Below are 18511 nucleotides of genomic sequence, written 5' to 3' on the forward strand. Positions count from 1 at the left end.
AGTCTCTACGGTGCCACAAGTACTCCTTTTCTTTTTGCGAATACAGACTAACATGGCTGCTACTGTGAAACCTACAGAATTTAACACTCACTCAGTAGGTGGCAGCAGCATCCTTAAAGCCACTGTACTTGTACAAGTCACACTGATGATCTCTTATGTAATTTTCTGGTCTGTTTGGGTTCTTCAGCTCCTTTCTCTTCCACCGAGGATTGCTGCGCATTCTGAGCCATTCAAAATCTATTAATCTGTGAATTCCAAATCATCTTGCCTCAGGTCAAAGTGCAGAGCAGCTTGTTTTAGATCTCACCCCTCCCCAGACATATGCCGCCAATAGCTGCTTTGGGAATTAGGTGATCACAGATTGGCTTCTCGTGAATTGGCCTAAACAAAATTGTCTATGACAAACTGTCTAGAGAATATGCGTATATGGTTCAGAGCCATGCAGTTGAATTTATTAAGTAGTAACCAAAACATTAAGTTTTATTTTATACTGACATGGTGCACATTGTAAAACCTCCATGTGCTGGAAGATAGAGAAAAGCCTATGCCAGGCTCTGTAGCTCACTCATAAATATTTATAGGATTACTCAGCCCATTGTATATTGAATAATCAAATGCATTTGGATGTAAAACAGCCCAACTACCATATTTATGTAACCTATTTGACAAAATGCAGTTACAAGTCAGGTTTTCTTTTTAAACTTTCGGCTATTGCTTTTTGGAGCACCTATGACTTTGACTCCGGAATATTGTGTTACATTTATCCAGAGACCTGGCAATTTACAGGTTAGAAATATCTGTATTCTGTAATGCAAAACCTTTTTATTGTACAGCTATAGTTACATACATTTATTATACAAGGACAAAATCGATATATGTCTAGTTTTATTCACATATGTTGATATAATTTTTTCCCCAGTAAAAAATGCCAGCACAAAGTAAAACCACTGCACAAAGACAATTTTACTGGGGATTCAAAAAAAGTCTGCACTTGTTTTTTAGAGACTTTCATTATATTAAGAGCAAAGGAAAATAGAGGGGCCAGATACGGGACAGTTGAGATTTTTGGAGCTTGATTTAACAGAGCTATGATTGGAACAATTGGCAAGGTCCATTATTTCTGAGGGTGTAAACATTCTGGCTGTGCTTTAAATGTATCCCATCTCAATGTATTTTAGTCAGCCCCCCTTCCCCCCACTATGCAATTGCTATAGGAAGACTCCCCTTTTATCAGAAAAATCATCATCTCAGCAATAGATCGAAATTCTGATTTCAGCTACAAATGGGAAGCTGAAAAACAGGAGATGAAAGAGAGGGAGAAAGACAGCCTGTGCAGATGTACTTTCATTCTCAAGAGTCTCTGCTTCCAGCCCAACCTCCTCACTCATTTTCTAGTGCTTGCAGATGCTTTTTTGCTTCTTGCACTGGTTATGCTTAGGTGCTTCAGTAGCTCACTGGAGAAAAATAATCAATCTACAGAAATTCTTTCTCTGTTGATCAGTAGTTCTAATCTATGAGGCAGATCCCTGCACTGGGGCATGAGTTTTGAATGCATGTGCCAGTGCCACTTAGCCGGCAGCATAGGGGTGGTAAAAAAAAGCAAGGGGAGACTCTTAAACAGGCCTTTTCCCTGCTCTTGTCTCTGAATGTCCCCATAAAATTGGAGGATGGAAGTGGGTGTAACAACTGGATAGACCAGCAGAAATGGAAGAAAAGAGTGGTAGTAATAGTGAAATTTCTGCTTCTGGTGCAAAAATGCCCTTTTTGCAGGGTGAAGCCAAGGAGCAGAGAATGGCTGGTGTCTCCTTTTATGCAGTATATATGTCTTCGTTTTCTGTTCTCTATGAACAGTTCTCTATCCATAGCATTCCCACAGGAGTTCAAAGGAAGCACAGAGGCATCAATGGACACAGACATGAGAAGCCCTGGTGCAGAGCTATCTCAAGGGAAACCTACAACCCCAAAAGGTTGAGAACTCTTGCTCTTAAGAGTGAACCAAGTGATATGTGAATGTGTATAAGTCAAGTGCATCTCCATCTCACTCACAGCCAAAGTATATCAAATGCAAAAGCAAATAAACAGAGCATTAAAATGATGGTCTCTTTATAAATCTCATCATTCTCACACAATGGCTGTTAATTGGAGAAGTTATACTCGAGTGGTACACTCCTGCGGTTCCATCCTTTCTGTGTCAGAGGTTCATAGTGCTGCCCAGTATTCAGTAGCAGGGCAGGGCAGCAATCTGTGATCATGCTCTTTCCCACAAAAGGGCAGCCTTCCTACTCAACAACAAAATTAAAAAGGGATGAGAAATGTGCCACTTGTTATTATTACAATCTCTCATTTAATAAACATTACTGGCTAGGAATTAATTAAAGTCCTAGGAGCCAGAGTATCTGTGCAACCCTCTCTATTATTCCTCACTCTCTATACACATTCCATATCTTTACTACTGAGCAACCAGGGCCTGATTCGCCACTCACACCACATACCTCAATTGAGTTAATCCTGATTTACATTGGTGTGAATGCAGACTGTCTTTGCAAAAGTGAATGGACGAAACTCCACCAATAAAGAAAGCTCGCTAATTTAACATTTTCAGGCGGCACCTATGAACTGAGGGGCAAGCAAACACCAGCAGCAAGCGCCAATGCAGGTAAGGTTATAAATGTGAGACTGTCAACACAATATAATGAAAAAACACCAGAGCACATGGGAAATCTCTGTATTATTTGTATTTTCTGTTTACAAAAGCTTGAGGAAGGTAAATCTCGAATCCTTAAGAACCCCTGCCCCAACATCTGGTAAACAACTCCATCAGTCAGAAAAGCAGAAAGGAATTTTGAAAGGCTCATAAATAAATGCAAACGCATGATTATTCAACCAGGTATTACAACAGAATAAACAGCTGTCACCCCCCTCTGTCTCAAACAGAAGCAGAAATGTCCACTGATGCCTCTGTGCTCCTTGTGTAACTTTTGTGGGAGCCCTCTGGGTAGAGAGCTGCTCAAAGAGAACAGCAGAATAAAGACAATTGATTTCAGAAAAGCTGATTTTTAACAGACTCAGAGAAGTGGCAGGTAAGGTCCCGTTGGAAAAATACTAACAGAAAAAGGAATTCAGGAGAGATGGCAGTTTCTCAAACAGTCAATATTAAAGACACAACAGCAAAATATACTTCTGGGAAGGGCAAACAGGAAGAATACTAAAGAAGCCAATATGGCACCATCAGGAGCTCTTTAATCACCTGAGAATCAAAAAGGAATCCTACAAAAAGCGGAAACATGGACAAATTGCTAAGGAGAAGTACAAAAGAACAGCACAAACATGTAGGGACAAAATCAGAAAGGCTAAGGAGCAAAATGAGTTACATCTAGCAAGAGACATAAATGGCAATAGAAGAGCTTCTGTAAATACATGAGGAACAAGACTTTCAGAAAACCTTTGACAAGGCCCCCACACCAAAGGCCATTAAACAAAGTAAGCAGCCATGGGATAAGAGGGAAGGTCCTCTCCTAGATCAGTAACCAGTTAAAAGATAGGAAACAAAGGGTAGGAATAAATGGTCAGTTTACACAGCGGAGAGAGGCAAATAGTAGGGTTCCCCAAGGATCTATAGTTAGGCCAGTGCTGTTAGTATATTCATAAATGATCTGAAAATGGCGGTGAACAGTGAGGTGGCAAAGTTTACAGATGATAAAGAATTACTTAAAATAGTTAAGTGCAAAGCTGACAACGACGAGTTACAAAGGGATAGCACAAAACTGGGTGACTAGGCAACAAAATGGCAGATAAAATTCATATGCAGATAAAAATGTTGATAAATGCAAAGTAATGCACATTGGAAAACATAATCCCAACTATCTATACAAAATAGCTGTTACCACTCAAGAAAGAGAGCTTGGAGTCATCACGAATAGTTCTTTGAAAACATCTGCTCAATGTGCAGTGGCAGTCAATGTTAGAAGCCATTAGGAAAGGGATAGATAAGATGGAAAATACTATAATGCCAATATATAAATTCATGGTATACCCACACCTTGAATACTGCATGTAGTTCTGTAGCCTCATCTCAAAAAAGATATATTAGAATTGGGAAAGAGAAGGGCAACAAAATGATTAGTGGTATGGAACAGCTTCCATACAAAGAGAGATTAAAAATACTGGGACCATTCATCTTAGAAATGAGATGACTAAGGGGCGATTTGATAGAGGGCTATAAAATCACAAATGTTGTGGAGAAAGTGAATAAGGACGTGTTATTTACCCCTTCACATAACACACCAACTAGGGGTCAGCCAATGAAATTAATAGGCAATAGGTTTAAAACAAACATAAGGAAGTACTTCTTCACACAACACACAGTCGCCTGTGGAACTTGTTGTCATGTGATGTTGTGAAGACCAAAATTACAGCTGTGTTAAAAAAAAGAATTAGATAAATTCATGGAGGATAGGACCATCAATACTATTAGCACATGCTCCAGGCCCTTTGACTGCCAGAAGCTGGGACTGGACAACAGGGGATGGATCACTCAATAAATTGTCCTGTTCTGTTCATTCCCTCTGAAGCTTCTAGCACTGGATACTGCTGGAAGACAGAATACTGGGCTAAATGGATCATTGGTCTGACCGAATACAGCCATTCTTATGTTCTTAAGAGAAAGACATAGGAAATTGTAGGTCCACTACTTAGTGGGGAAGAGAAGCTAATATGAACAAAAACAAGAAGGCTGAGGTGTTTGATGCCTGTCTTGCTTCAGTCTTCAATTAAAAGGTTAATTGTGCTTTACACAATTAATATTATCAACAAAGGGGGAGAAACACTAGCCAGAATAGTGAAAGAACAGGTTAAAGAATATCTGGATAAGTTAGATATAGTCAAGTTGGCAAGGCCAGATGAAATTCACCATAGGGTACGCAAGGGTTTATCTATCGTTGAAACGCTATGGGGCACAGCTACAATGCTGCACTTGTGCTGCTGTGGCACTTCAGTGTAAATGCTACCTACACCTATGGGAGGGATTCTCCTATTGGCATGTTAATCCACCTCTTCAAGAGGCGGTAGCTAGGTCAACAGAAGAACTCTCCCATCAACCTAGCACTGTCTATAGCAGGTGTTAGGTCGGCTTAACTACGTCGCTCAGGCATATGATTTTTTACATCCCTGAGTGATGTAGCTGGGTCAGCCTAAGTTTTTATTGTAGACCAGGCCTAAGGAATAGCTGAAGCAATCTCAGAACCTTTAGTAATAATCTTCAAAAACTCATGGAGGATGGGTGAGGTCACAGAGGACTGGAGAAGGGTAAATACAACTTTTAAAAGGAGAACAAAGAGGATCCAGGAAATTATAGACCAATCATCCTAACTTTGATACCTGGAAAGATAATGGGAAAACTATTAAACAATCAATTTGTAACCACCTAGAGGATAATGGGGTTATCAGGAATAACCAGTATGGATTTGTCAAGAACAAATAATGCCAAACCATCCTACTTTCCTTCTTTGATAGTGTTCCTGGCCTACTAGATAGGGAGAAGCAGTAGATGTAATATATCTTGATTTTAGTAAGGTTTCTGACATAGTCCCCCATGACATTCTCATAAGCAAACTAGGGAAATGCAGTCTAGATGAAACTACTATAAGGTAGGTGCACAACTGATTGAAAAACCATACTCAAAAAGAGTAGTTATCAATGGTTCACTGTCAAACAGGAAGGCTATATCTACTACAGTTGGACAGGGTTCTGTCCTGGTCTGGTATTATTTAACATTTTCATTAATGACTTGGACAACGGAGTGGAGAGTATGCTTATAAAATCTGCAGATGACAGAAAACCGAGAGAGGCTGCAAGCACTTTGGAGGACAGGATTAGAATTCAAAACAACCTTGACAAACTGGAGAATTGGTCTGAAAACAACAAGATGAAAGTTAATAAAGACAAGTGCAAAGTACTACACTTAGGAACAAAAACTCAAATGCACAAATACAAAATGGGGAATAACTGGCTAGGAAGTAGTATGTCAGCCAAGGATCTGGGGGTTATAGTGGATCACAAATTGAATATGGGCAAACAATATGATGCAACTGCAAACAAGACTAATATCATTCTTGGGTGTATTAGTGTATCAGGATTGTCATTTGCAAGACCTGGGAGGTAACTGTCCTGTTCTACTTAGCACTGGTGAGGCCTCATCTGGAGTATTTTGTCCAATTCTGGATACCCCACTTTAGGAAAGAGATGGAAAAATTGGAGAGAGGACAGAGGACAGCAACAGAAATAATAAAAATTTCAGAAAACTTCACCTATGAGGAAAGGTTGAAAAAATCTGGATATGTGTAGACGTGAAAAAAGAAGATGGAGGTGGGGTTGCTCACAGTTGTCAAATATCATAAGGGATGTTATAAAGAGCATGCTGATCAACTGTTCTCCATGTCTGCTGAAGATAGGACAAGAAATAATTTGCTTAATCTGCAGGAAAGGAGATTTAGGTTAGATGTTATTAAAAACTTTACCAACTATAAGGATAGTTAAGTACTGGGATAAGTTACCAAGGGAGGTTGGGGAATCCCAGTCACTGGAGGCTTTTTAAGAAAAGGTTGGACAAACACCTTGTGAGGAATGGTCTAGGTAAACTTGGTCTGCTACAGCATGGGGGATAGACTAAATGAATTCTCAAGATTCCTTCCAGCCCCACATTTGTATGATTCAATATTTCTGTGGCCCAGTTTGGTGTTGGAAAGTCAACTGTCAGTGATGTGGTGGTGGAGATTTGTGAGATGATTAATATTGGTGGTGAGCATAAAAATGTGTATGCAATAGTAGCTGGCTTCCAGAGAATGGAGTTCCCAGACTGCTCTGAGGCCATCTATGGAAGATGATAGGAAAAAGATCAAGTGAATATGTCAACCACAAAGGTACTAATCCATTGTTCTCCAATTCTTGGTTGGTCATGGAATCAGGTTCATGAACACCAGTGAGGTGTATGGAAAAAGGAGCTTGATGCCAGGGTGCTGAAGAGATCTGGAGAAGCAGGGATCCTTTAATCCCTTAAAGGGACCTGGTTATCAACAGGGTATGAGTGGCATTTTTATTTTGGGGACAACTACATCCCCTCTCCAGCCATGGCTAATGAAGCCATACTCCCATCTCAGAGGACCTGGCAGAAGAAGGTTTAATTGCACGCTTAGCAGTTGCAGGATGGTGGTGGAGTGCACATTTGGCAGGCTGAACGGGGCAAGATGCTAACGTAATTTTTTGGATGCAAGTGTGCCATCATGTTATTCTGGCATGCTGTGACCTACACAACATCTGAGAGGCTAACAAAGGATATTTCTGCATGGAGTGCTCTCAAGACACCAGTGGTTTGCAGACCTGGTACAGACAATCAGAAAGTGCATTTATCACTGGCTCTGGGACCGGGTAGCCAAGGGAAATGAGGGACGTCTTGTGTGCCCACTTGCTGGCCATGCAGGTTGATGCGGTTGAGATGTGCTGCTGTGATGGTGGCCTGTGATGAGGGGTTGTAATGCAGTAAGTTTTGTACTGTTGTACATATCAGCAATACAGCCTGATGGTTGGTTTGGTATAGATTTTGTGTGACTATAAGATTTCGATATTTTATTAAAAGCTTCAGACATAACTTCCTGACTCTTCCTCCTTTCGCAAGCTCCCACACACCAACGTATTGTACAACCAAACAAAGTTATTAACAAAACCAATTTCTGGTGCTCCTATGGAAGTGGTATGGAGCTGCTAAACTGGGGGCTATAACTCCCATCAGCCTCTTCCCCTCTGCACTTCTTTCCCCCAGGCTAAGTAAGGGGAAAAGGTCCTGAACCAGGAAGTTGGAAAGCAGCAGCCACATGGCCTGGCAGGAACTGCAGAGAAATTGAATGCAGAGAGGAACCCCCAGGAACTGCATGAAGAGTGGCGTGTGGAACAGGCTGTGACTGCTGGTCATTACAACTGGCTGCAGGTCTATGTGGGATTGTGGGGGAGCAGCAGCTGCTGGGCAGGGAGCCAGTGCAGAGGGACACTAACTGAACCTGCCTTGGCAAACTGCAAGCTCCTATTTGCTTGAATAGAAACTGGACTGGAGAGGGCACTCCAGGCACTAGGTCCTAGGGTTCCAAACATTTACAGCTATTGCTCACTTTGAATTGTAACCGTTTAAGCCTCTGTATCTAGGGTATTTGCAACCTTTCTCTTAACCATGTGTCTCTGCGGTTATTGGGACCCACCAGTGCTGGTGCCAACAAGGCCTAGCTGCTGAAGGACCTACAGTGCTTGCGTACAAGTCGTGATACACCCGACATGCCTTTGGTACATTAGGGGATTGGTGTGCTCCTGGTGTGCTCGTCATCTAGCCAGCTGGGTGATAGGCATTTTGTAGGCTGTTTGGCAGAGCTGGACTGAGCTGTGCAAAAACTGGAACTGGCCCTATGGAAATAAAAGATTAAATAATGAGCAAAGATTTTTAAACTGGCAGGGAGCTTCTGGTAGTAAGTGAGTAGATAAAAATATTGGAAGATACTGACATGGGGAATTGTAGGAATGGCATTGGAGTACTAACTAAATAAGAGCCCAGGCACACACAATTTTGCTGTCTTCACATAGCATTGTGGGCAGGTGTGGGGGTCACAGCTCAACATGCACGCTGCCCCATTCCCTTGGCCAAGCACACTAGCTTGGGTCCAACACACCCTTAAACAGGGTTAAGGGTTTTGAGTGTGCACATTAGGTGGCGTTGGGCATGTGATACAACTTGGAGCCAGCCTGCAGTGTAGTTCATTGTTGAAGTCCAAACCTGGTCCCCTGAAAACAAATACACACAAAAGGGACAGAAAAGAACAATAAAGATGGAAAATGCAGCTTCTGTTTCTGGTGCTGACTCTTACTTGCAGTCTCACTGCTGGAGAAATGCAGGGAAAGCACATGGTCTGATCAGCCTCGGAGTGGCTGTGGCAAACTGGTACCAGCATCGGGCTCTTCAGGGCATTGCTTTTTGCTGCCTAACTGGTCACAAACTCACAGCAGAGTTGCAAAAGATGCAATCTTGGCCAGCTAAGCCAGACTCTTATTACACAGAAGGCAAAGGAGAAAGGTAGGAAAGAAGAAATAAGTGAGGTAAGGAAATGGACACATGAGGGAGGTGGTACAGCAGGAACCAAAGTTTCACATTCCAGGTGCTCTTCAGGGTTTAGCCAAAGCCAGTGGATGTGCTGGTGTCATCAGTTCCCTCTCTCTGGTGCAGTCTCGTCAGAACATCTTTCAGAATCAGGACGATGAAGGCTCAATGGTGTCATGGTGAATCCTAGCCCCAGGAGATGGTAAGGGTAGCCGCCATGATGGTAAACCTAGCTCCTTCCAGTCCAGATGTCCCACTCATTCCCACTTATAGTACCTCTACATTGGAATAAAAGATCTGCAGCCCAGCCACAGCTGGCCCAGATTGCCTGAGTTGGGCATGCAAGGCTCAGGCTGCAGGGCTAAAAATTGTTGGTAGATGTTTGGGTTCAGGCTGGAGTCTGGGCTCTGGGACCCTTCCCCCTCACAGGGGTTTAAATGTGGGGCAAACATATCCTTCATGATCCTCAGCTAAATGTCCAAGAAGAGATGGCAGCCTCATCCCATTAGCACTAATCAGTCAAAACACATTTTGATGATTTCATCTATAAACATTTCCTATGATTTCTTTAATTTTTCATCTCCTATCAAATTTTACTAGGAGTCTCGTTGATACCCTCTAGGGTGACTAGATAGCAAGTGTGAAAAGTTGGGACAGGGGGCAATAGGTGTCTATATAAGAAAAAGCCCCAAATATCGGGACTGTCCCTAAAAAATCGGGACATCTGGTCACCCTAACCTTATCTCAATTCTTTTAACGTAATCCCGTTTTACCAGTTTATTTGTCTCCAACTTCTGCTGACTTTTATAAACAATCTTACATAACACGCTGCACTGGACTTTTGTTACCTTGGACAACTTAGAGTATAGGCCTTTGCAGAGTATATAAGGCAATTTGTCAGATAATATAGATTCAAATTAGGGCAATTTAAACTCCCTGTAGATTTTTTTTCAGCTGTACAAGTTCTAATTTTCATCTAGGTGGTTTTTTTTTTTTAGATTTTCCTATATTATTTTTTTTAATTAGATCATGCATTTGTTTATTGAGCCCATTAGGCATCTGTAAGGATGGCATACTGAAAACATAATTAAACCTAAGGATAGTAATCATTCTAATGATTGTATTCAATCCCACACAGTAAATTGCATCTTGTTCCAATTTATTTTGTCATTGAACAGCGATCGTACAAGGGTGCAATCTAATATCTTTCATGATGTTTAAGCTCTATTAAGAAGAAACCTTAGATATTTCATACCACTAGTTATCCATTTAAACTGTCACTGAGAAAGTATTATACAAAAGCAGAACTGTGACAATGGCAATACCTCATTGTTAGTCCTGTTAATTTTGAAGTAGAGATTCAAATAAATAACATCTATCAATAATACTTCTATGGCCCCATTACCATTGTGTCCGAGTGCTTCACAGTCTTTAAATACATTTAACCTCACAATATTCCTGGAAAGGGTAGGGAAGTACTATTAGCCCATTTTACAGATGGGGAACTCAGGCATAGAAAGACTAAGGCTATATTTACACTATGAGCTAGGGGTGTAATTCCCCTGCTCATGTACACATAATCCCAAGGTCCAGACTAATACTCTAACCACTGGACCATCCTTCTCCTACATACCTTGTCACATAAATGTTCCAAATTGAATTAATGTAACATTGATCAGGCAAACTTTCTGCTACATCTGTATTCATCACCAACTTCTCTGTGTAAATTAAAATCTGTCAGAGAATTATTTGATCCAAAGGCTACTGAGGTCAATGGAGGTCTTTACCTTGACTTCACTGGGCTTTGGATGAGGCCCATTTTCAGAAGTCCTCAGTCTGGCAAAAATTCAACAATTAAAGTGTTTTGCTTGAGTAAATACTCAGGAGACACTGGGTAAGGTCTTCAGGATATGTCTTTTTTTTGTATATTTATCTCTATTTGTAAAAATGTCTGTGTGTTTTTGTGTGTTTGGGGTGTGTGCGTGTTACAGTATGTGAATGTGTTACATGCATTATAAGCTAATACAAAAGAATGATACAAACAAATGACACTAAACACAGATAAAAATGGAAAATGGTAATGTTCCTTTAAATGGATGATTAATTATCAGTCTTTCTGCTGTCATTCACAATGATTATCACTGAATTTACATAGTGGCATCTGGAAGTTTATGAGAAGTACAAATACAAATAACATCAATAGCTAGCTCCCTAAGGTGTTCCAAATCAGTTTGAATAATTTCTCAAAAACTCTTATGTTGTGTAGACTTGGGCAGAGTTCTAGCTGCTGGGACTGTTTTTCAGAACAGTTGACTTATTAGGTTCTCTATTTGGTTCAGACTCATGTCAGATTGCTTGAACAGTATTCAGGAGCAATACAATTCTCTGTAACTTTCTTCCTTTTCAAGTCAGGGTTTGCTCCAGCTATGGGCTGCTGTGGGGTCCCCTCACCTGGGGCAGCTGGTAGCTGGAGGGTCCTCCAGCTGCTTGCCGCGGGTGCAGCTGGGCAGCTGTGGGGAGTCCCCACTGCCTGCTGCAGCTGGGCAGCTGCAGGGTCCCCCCACCAGGTTGGGGGCTGGGAGCTGCAAGGGTGGGGCTGGCTTGGAGCTCCAGCCCCAGGGCAGAAAATGTCACAAAGGTCAATGGAAGTCAAGGATTCACATAACCTCCATGACATAACCGTAGTCTTACACATGACAAATCTGCAAAGTGAAAGTAATTCACCTGACAGTCTCTGCCAAAAAATCTTTGGTATGCATAAAAATCTTCCTTTTTCCAATCATGGTCAAACCATGTCAAAGAAATGACACAGGCATCAATCACTCAATCTCAAGCCATTCTGAACACACATACACATTGGCACACACTTCCTCATGGCCATATTCTCAGCCACTGCCCTCCATGTTTGTGCTTAGCCAGACCTTGGAAATTTCTTTTCTACAATATGTGGTTTATTTTATATATTTATTGATTTCTTTAGATTTGGAAAAGCAAGTTAGAAAAGGTGCCTCTCCCAGATTCTAAGCACACTTGCCAACTATTGAGGGCAAAAAACAGATCAAAACAAAGACAAATTCAACAGGAACCTGCAAACATAATGACTGCAAAATATCACCATTTGGGCAATGGTTTATCTGTGACTGACATGAACTAACATATACCCAGTTCTTTTTTTAGTCTCCCATAAGTACTTACATTGTCAGCCAACCTCTGAGGGCCTTTCCTCACATGCTTGTGTTCTGTGAGGGGAAAATTCTTTCCCCACCATGGAACCCAAGTATCTGTTTTGTGAGCAAGAGGAGGTGAGGAAGAGGAAGAAAAGGGGACTTTTGGGGTGCCAGGGAAAGCTATCTGCTCTCCTAGGACATGGCGTAGCAGGAGAGCAATGCTGTGGCCACTTCTGCAGCTCTGAGTTCTCTACAATATCTCCCTTGGTTCCTCGACACAGGCTTCATGGGCCCAGACCTGCAAAGGGCTAAGTATTCTGGCCCCCAACTCAGAAAAGCACTGAAGCATGTGTTTAACTTTAAATGTGTGATCAATCTAATTGAATTTAATGGGTGAAAACTAGCTCCATGGAAGTCAATGGAAGTTTTACCATTGATTTCAATAGGACTGAGATTTCACCCAACAGGACTACTCATTTGCTTAAAGCCAAGCACGAATGTAAGTGTAGGATCAGGGCAAGAGTGCTCAGCACCTTACAGGATCAAACCCCCTATAAGGCAATGATCAGTAAATATATGTAGCAGTGAATCCAGTAGGTCCACCTGTAGCCCATCCCTGCCCTGACTCCAAACGGATTCTGTGTGCCAATGCATTAGGTATCCACACTGAATTGTTCTCGGTGACACACAGAACTTCTGCTTTGTTGGTGGAACTGCATATCTCAAATTAGCCCCTCCTTGCAAGTTCACTCTTACATCAGGTATGTGAGACACCTTCTACAATTGGCATAAAACAAGTTTTTTGTTTTTTTTTTTTTAATTTAGATTTTCTGGGGCATATGGCAGTGGAAAAACTTCAGCCAAGACAGGCCAATATATTTCATACGGATTAGGTTTGGGAAGGAGTTAAGCCATTAAAACCTCTGAAGCTATTTCTGGCAGCTACAGAATATGACCTTTTTATGGATTGTAAATTTCACAAATCAAGGCTCCTAGACAATCTTGCATATGCCTTTTATTGAGCTGCCCTGAAATGGGGTCACATGGACATGCACCTTCTTTCTCAGCCAAAACCAAAGTGCTACAACAAAGTTTGAAAAGTCTGAGATGCAGCAAATGTGCACACAGTGCAACCCCAACTCGATAGTCTCCTGTTTGAATAGTATAACATATAGAATGTTGCAAATCACCTGGGACCATAGTTTAGGAAAAAATCCTTTCTGCACTCAGGTCACATTCAGTCTACAAATTGTAATGGAAGAGTTAGGCTGTCAATGCAGTGCATGATTAAAAGAAAAATGTCCTGTCTGTGCAGGCTCCCACAGAGACAGGTTTTAATCGGTGTATATTTCCCCCTGTATATGAAAGTATGGTTACATGGTTGACAACTATAATATACAGAGGAGATAATTTTGATGAGTACTAGGGCAGCACAAATCCATTGCTGAAAACAAAACAAAACGAACTATGGTATTAGGTTAGCCTCCAGCTTTGTCCATAGAGCTCACTCACATTTAAGTGTGGAGACTTGGGTTCAGGAATAATTTCAAGTCTCTCACTCCAGTTCAATGAAAAACCGTTGCATTGTTGAAAAGTTTGTTTACATGAGGTAATTGTTCAGAAGAGCTCTTCTGGAATAACTCTTCCACTATAGCTATCCCAGAATAACTCTCCATACTTGTTCCTGAATAGGAGTAATTTTTTTCAATGCAGTTTAATCCATTTTGTAAGTGGATTAAACTAAACCAGAAAAAGGCACTCCTGTTCTGGGTTAAGAATGTCCACGGGGGAGCTATTCCCCCACTTGGTAAGGCAACTCCCATCTTTTCATGTTCTATAACAATATTCTGCTTACTGTATTTTTCACTCCATGCATCTGATGAAGTGGGTTTTAGCCCATGAAAGCTTATGCCCAATTACATTTGTTAGTCTTTAAAGTGCCACAAGGACTCCTCGTTGTTTTTGCTGATACAGACTAGCATGGCTACCCCCTCTGAAACCTATTCTGGAATAGTTATAGTGCTTTCAATTCTCACTCTACCTTGTTCTGGAATAACTTTCCCATGTAGACAAGCCCTAAGTGATACATTTTGAGCTATCAGTGGTGGTTTCCTGCCAGATGAATTACTGCTGACCCCTCTTTAGTGCCAGAACTTATTCCTGCTCTCTGGCTTTGTCTTCACTGCCAAAATAGGGTGTGTTTTTACAAGTAACATGCATTAGCCATCTTGCTGTAAAATCTGAGTGGAGACAGGCACTGTAATTTTTACTGTGATGTAGCTCAGTCATGAATAGAGGTATACGGTTAACCTCAGGTAGTAATATCCCGTATTACATTCACTGGGATTTTACAGCAAGACAGCTAATGCATATTAGTTATCTCACTGTAGAAACACATAGTTTTTGGCAGTGAAGACATAGCCTCTTTCTTTCTCTCTCTACCTCTGCCCCACCTCCTCCAACATTCACATTATTCCAATCTATGGCCAGTCTGGTCAGATCCTACCAGTGCCACATAACTATGCTATGTTACTCTGCTCCCAAGACTTCAACTGTTCTCACTTCTTTTACGTCACAGCTACAATCCATTTTACTAGTTTTATTCAGATGATATGAGTGGATTTTTGTCTCTGTGATGGGGGTATACGTACCCCCCACCAAACCCCCTCCATCTTCAGATAGCAAAACCAGCCGAGCTCTGGCTCAGCTGTGAGAAATTGTGGAGAGACATGCTCCCAGCAGCTGTAGCTAATGAGGGCAAGCCCAAGTATAAAGAGGGAGGACCAGGATGAGAAGGGACAGAAAAGCTTGGGACTTCAAGGGAGCAACAAACCTCTACCACAGGAGCTAGCCCCAAGTTGCCTCTTAGAACCCTCTGGAAGTACAAGGGAGGTGGACAGAGAAGGAAAAACTCTGAGGGCCATAGGGCTTTTTTATGTTATGTTTATGGACTTTGCCTTTTTTAAAAGTTGATTGGATATAAGCCACTATTACCTGGGTCAAGGACCATTCCAGGCTGCTCAAACTGGTGTTCTGCACAAGACGGTGTGCACCACAACTATTTCAGGGTCTGTGGAAGACTGGTGCCAGCGATGGGGATGTGAGTGGTCTGGCCTGGTGGTCAGCATGGTGTTCGAGGCCAATGGGCAGGTACAAAGTCAGGAGACAAGTGTTAGAGCTGCAAGTCAGAGCCTGGTTCAGATAGGGAACAGGAGCTGAAGCCAAAGGTGAGCACTGAGTCAGAAGCCAAAGAGCCATAGCCTAGGGTCAGAAGTCTTATGGGGCCTTGGTAGGCCAAAGTCCTTTTAACCTTTCACAGGAAGGATTGGGGCCTCATTGGACAGGAGGTCCTGTCCATTAGCTGGATCAGAAAGAAGGCCCCATATGAGGCTATTTATCCAAAAGTCCTTTCTTTGTCTGTTGGTCATTGGGGAATCTATATATCTGTGAGACTCTGCAGGAGGGTGAGCCTCTCTGGGGGATTACAACTTGGCTGATTTGCCATAATCATCACACAGTTTTTTTAGTACCTCTAGGAGCTCGGGTCACCCACCCACATGGAATTACATACAATCCCTGGCCCAAAATGATACATAAAATTACTACAGTAAGATCCCCCAAAGATATTTCAGGAAATTGATGCATCTGTCACAGGTTTCACAAAGTCTTCTGTTTGCAGTTATAGTTACTTAGTGCAGCCCTATAGTTCTACTGCAAAATTGCTCAGGCTGAAAAAAAGTTATCAGCTGTTGAACACTCTAAAGCTGTTAATGAATCTTTGAGAAGCCCATAGGCCAACTGAAACGGCTATTCAGATGGCTATTAATCATGTCTTTTTCACTATTATTATTACACATATGCTTTTCACTGATACTCTCTTTTGGTATAATGTTGAAGGTAGGGTCAGGATTCAGCATTGTTAACTTGCTTTTCTATGCCCTGGTACAATTGTTCATGATGGAAAAGTGACACAGTAAATGTTTCCAACCTAGACAATAAAGATGACAAAAGTAATGACTGAAATTCACAAAGTGATGTAATATCAAAAGGGAAATACATTTTATTCATATATATTTCCCATAGGTCTTCACGTCCAGTTAGCTCATGTTTTACTCTCACATATTGATGTTGATTGGCTTTCATAATCAGTCAGGAGTCATTCTGGGAAATGGAAAGAGACCCTAGCTCCAGGTTGAACAATGGCACCATTCTCTAAAGGGATTTTGAGTGTAGATGATGTGCTTCCTAGCATCTTTTCTGATCCCAATTATAAAAATAACAGAGCTATAACTAATGGGAAAAAGAGGGACTGCTGTAGTTCCTCAGAGGAATCACGTTATATACTGATATCATTAGCCCTTTTGTTATATCAAATGATAACTGGGCTGCAATAATCATTCCAGCAGCTCTAGCTTGTCTAAAGAGAAGGAGAAAAAAATTCTTTATAACCCTGTTGAAAAAGACGGTCTAGAGTTTTTAAAATGGAGTATAGAAGAGAATTCTTGATGCATGGCACTCATGAAAAGCTACTCAAATTAACTTAAAATGTGTTTGAATCTATGGCTCAGGATGATGACATTGTCAACAATCTGAACTTCATTAAGCAACTATTTTCCAGTATCATTTATTGTCTTGCTTTTAATCTCTCTCTCAAACTTGACAATCATGTTTGTTTTGATTAATTATTTACATGAATCTCAGATCCTCCATTTTAATGGCTGTTGTGCAGAATACGGTTTCTAATTAAATTCCATTTCTCTTTGATGAAATAGTATTGAAATCCACCAAATGTCATAATTCATTGTAATGTTAAATCAATGTTTGACAGATTCTCTGAAAGCAGGGATGCAGAAATAATTCATAAAGTAAGGCAATTGCATTGGGTTACCATGATGTACTGCTGAGGGAGAGAAACAACAGATTTCCAGAACTAATGTAATCAGACCATGTTGTTTACCATTTTCTTATGGAAGTACGTTTTATACATTCAGAAGAAAAATGGCCATGAGAGCAGATAGTTGTGTGATAAAACAAGAGGAAATAATTATCTTTTTGAGAGAGATGATTGCATGTTCATGGATGAACCAACAAAACATTGAAATATTCAGTTAAGTAGTTAATGAAAATTGTTAAACTCTGCAGGTGCTTGGATGACATGTCTATGAACGTTAAAGGTCGGATTTTCCAAAGCATTCTGCACTGGCCTAACTCTGCTCCCATTGAAGACAGTGGTATAACACTCATTGACTTTAGGGGAGCAGAATTGTTTAATTCAGGGTGTGTCCACATTGCAGTCGGGAGCTGTGAGTGCAGCGTGTGTAGATATAGCCAAGCTAGTGTGAATCTAGCCAGGTCCAAGCGAACTTGAGGAACAGTAGCCCCAAAGCTGCAGCACGGGTGGCTGTTCATAAGCATAAGGAAACATTTTAAAATATTAGATTGGTGTGTGTATATATATATCACAGAATTATTGAATCATAAAACTGGAAGGGACCTCGAGAGGTCATCTAGTCCAGTCCCCTGCACTCAAGGCAGGACTAAGTATTATCTAGGCCAACCCTGACAGGTGTTCGTCCAACCTGCTCTTAAAAATCCCCAATGATGGAGATTCCACAACCTCCCTAGGCAATTTATTCTAGTGCTTAACCACCCTGACAATTAGGAAGTTTTTCCTAATGTCCAACCTAAAACTAAAGTTTTTCCTAATGTCCATATAAAATGGCTCATTGTGAGTCTAATCCTGAGCGCACTGAAGTCAAATGAGAGACTCTCTATGGACTTCAGAGATTGTCTTATGAAAGCCAGTTCCCACTCCCCATTTAGCATTTCCAGTTTTGTGTAAGAACATCTATCTACAAATAGCCTCCCCAGAACGGTTTAATGGGCCACAGACATGCTCAAAGCTGCTACCACTTATGCAACCAGCATTTGTTCCCTGCAAAATCTGGCACTCAGCATAGAGGACATGCCTCACTTTTTAAAAATTAAAGGCACTGTGTATAAGGATGTGTTCATCAATAGGAAATTTTCCATGCACTGTACATAGAATAATGTATTGTTGTGTAATGCTACCAAGCTTCCCTTTTAAAAGTCAGCCTTTACAGCAGTTACCACACTACTCTAAAATATGACTGGATTTCCCTATAGTTAGAATAGGGAAAAGAGTGTAATCCTGAGAGATGCTGAGTACTTGCAATTCCCATTGATATCATTG

At 41.2% G+C, this 18511-nt stretch overlaps 1 protein-coding gene across 5 annotated transcripts in view; it reads right to left on the reverse strand.

Annotated features, from left to right (window-relative positions):
* Positions 1 to 18511, reverse strand: part of NKAIN3 (sodium/potassium transporting ATPase interacting 3) — a 523429-nt gene that overhangs the window by 111980 nt on the left and 392938 nt on the right. The gene's annotated exons all lie outside the window — the stretch shown is intronic.

The sequence above is a fragment of the Dermochelys coriacea genome, chromosome 2 (assembly GCF_009764565.3).
Source record: "Dermochelys coriacea isolate rDerCor1 chromosome 2, rDerCor1.pri.v4, whole genome shotgun sequence".
Lineage (NCBI taxonomy): Eukaryota > Metazoa > Chordata > Testudines > Dermochelyidae > Dermochelys > Dermochelys coriacea.